The sequence below is a fragment of the Petromyzon marinus genome, unplaced genomic scaffold (genome assembly GCF_048934315.1).
Source record: "Petromyzon marinus isolate PM22_M1 ecotype Great Lakes invasive population unplaced genomic scaffold, UKy_Petmar_22M1.pri1.0 PM_G_Scaffold_123, whole genome shotgun sequence".
Classification (NCBI taxonomy): domain Eukaryota; kingdom Metazoa; phylum Chordata; class Hyperoartia; order Petromyzontiformes; family Petromyzontidae; genus Petromyzon; species Petromyzon marinus.
This window is the reverse complement of record NW_027422677.1, coordinates 292,501-295,000: the sequence shown is the minus strand read 5'-3', so window position 1 is coordinate 295,000 and position 2,500 is coordinate 292,501.

Below are 2,500 nucleotides of genomic sequence, written 5' to 3'. Positions count from 1 at the left end.
AATCTTTTCTCGTTTTGGTGCGTGCTACATTTTTACGGATAGACCCCGTGAAACGCTAGAAATTGGCGGGGATGTGTCTCTTGTGGCTCACGGGGCTGTTAGGGTGGCACAGAAATCCCTCGGAATGGGAAAACGGGTCATTTTCGTGTTGCCACATTGCATGCGAACGGCATGAAACTTCCAGAGGCATTTGCAGCAGGAATGCATGTGCAGTCAAAAAAGTGAATATTTTTCACGGATAGACCCCGTGAAACGCTAGAAATTGGCGGCGATGTCTCTCTTGTGGCTCACGGGGCTGTTAGGGTGGCACAGAAATCCCTCGGAATGGGAAAACGGGTCATTTTCGTGTCGCCACATTGCATGCGAACCGCATGAAACTTCCAGAGGCATTTGCAGCAGAAATGCATGTGCAGTCAAAAAATTGAATATTTTTCACGGATAGACCCCGTGAAACGCTAGAAATTGGCGGGGATGTGTCTCTTGTGGCTCACGGGGCTGTTAGGGTGGCACAGAAATCCCTCGGAATGGGAAAAAACGGGTCATTTTCGTGTCGCCACATTGCATGCGAACCGCATGAAACTTCCAGAGGCATTTGCAGCAGGAATGCATGTGCACTCAAAAAATGTGATATTTTTCACGGAGAGACCCCGTGAAACGCTAGAAGTGGGCGGGGATGTCTCTCTTGTGGCTCACGGGGCTGTTAGGGTGGCACAGAAATCCCTCGGAATGGGAAAACGGGTCATTTTCGTGTCGCCACATTGCATACGAACCGCATGAAACTTCCAGAGGCATTTGCAGCAGGAATGCATGTGCACTCAAAAAAGTGAATATTTCTCACGGATAGACCCCGTGATACGCTAGAAATTGGCGGGGATGTCTCTCTTGTGGCTCACGGGGCTGTTAGGGTGGCACAGAAATCCCTCGGAATGGGAAAACGGGTCATTTTCGTGTCGCCACATTGCATGCGAACCGCATGCAACTTCCAGAGGCATTTGCAGCAGAAATGCATGTGCAGTCAAAAAAAAATTGATATTTTTCACGGATAGACCCCGTGAAACGCTAGAAATTGGCGGGGATGTGTCTCTTGTGGCTCACGGGGCTGTTCGGGTCGCACAGAAATCCCTGGGAATGGGAAAACGGGTCATTTTCGTGTTGCCACATTGCGTACGAACCGCATGAAACTTCCAGAGGCATTTGCAGCAGGAATGCATGTGCACTCAAAAACTTCTATATGTTTCACGGATAGACCCCGTGAAACGCTAGAAATTGGCGGGGATGTGTCTCTTGTGGCTCACGGGGCTGTTAGGGTGGCACAGAACTCCCTCGGAATGGGAAAAGGGGTCATTTTCGTGTTGCCACATTGCATAGGAACGCCATGAAACTTCCAGAGGCATTTGCAGCAGAAAGGCACGTGCACTCAAAAATTTTAATATTTTTCACGCATAGACCCCGTCAAACGCTAGAAGTTGGCGGGGATGTCTCTCTTGTGGCTTACGGGGCTGTTAGGGTCGCACAGAAATGCCTCGGAATGGGAAAACGGGTCATTTTTGTGTGGCCACATTGCATAGGAACGGCATGAAACTTCCAGAGGCATTTGCAGCAGGAATGCATGTGCACTCAAAAACGTCTATATTTTTCACGGATAGACCCCGTGAAACGCTATAAATTGGCGGGGATGTCTCTCTTGTGGCTCACGGGCGCTGTTAGTTAGGGTCGCACAGAAATCCCTCGGAATGGGAAAAGGGGTCATTTTCGTGTTGCCACATTGCGTACGAACGGCATGAAACTTCCAGAGGCATCTGCAGCAGAAATGCATGTGCACTCAAAAACGTCTATATTTTTCACGGATAGACCCCGTGAAACGCTAGAAATTGGCGGGGATGTGTCTCTTGTGGCTCACGGGGCTGTTAGGGTCGCACAGAAATCCCTCGGAATGGGAAAACGGGTCATTTTCGTGTTGCCACAATTGGCATACGAACGGCATGAAACTTCCAGAGGCATTTGCAGCAGAAATGCATGTGCACTCAAAAACGTGAATATTTTTTCACGGATAGACCCCGTCAAACGCTCGAATTTGGCGGGGATGTTTCTCTTGTGGGTCACGGGGCTGTTCGGCTCGCACAGAACTCCCTTGGTCCACCTGATTCGTGCATACAGGCAGCAACTAAAACTCTGTAAACCTGCTGTGAGGACATCTAAACAGTGGACCAGTGAGGCTGTGGAAGATTTGCGGGCGTGCTTAGACTGTACTGACTGGGATATGTTCACGACTGCTACCAATAGTCTGGATGAACTCACAGAGGCTGTGTACATCAGCTTCTGTGAGGACTGCTGTATCCCAACACGTACCAGGGTGAACTTTAACAACAACAAGCCCTGGTTCTCAGCAAAGCTCAAAAGGTTGAGGTTGGAGAAGGAGGAAGCGTTTAGGAGTGGGGATAGAGACAGATTCAAGGAGTCGAAGAACAGGTTTAGCAAAGCGGTGAGAGAGGCTAAACGA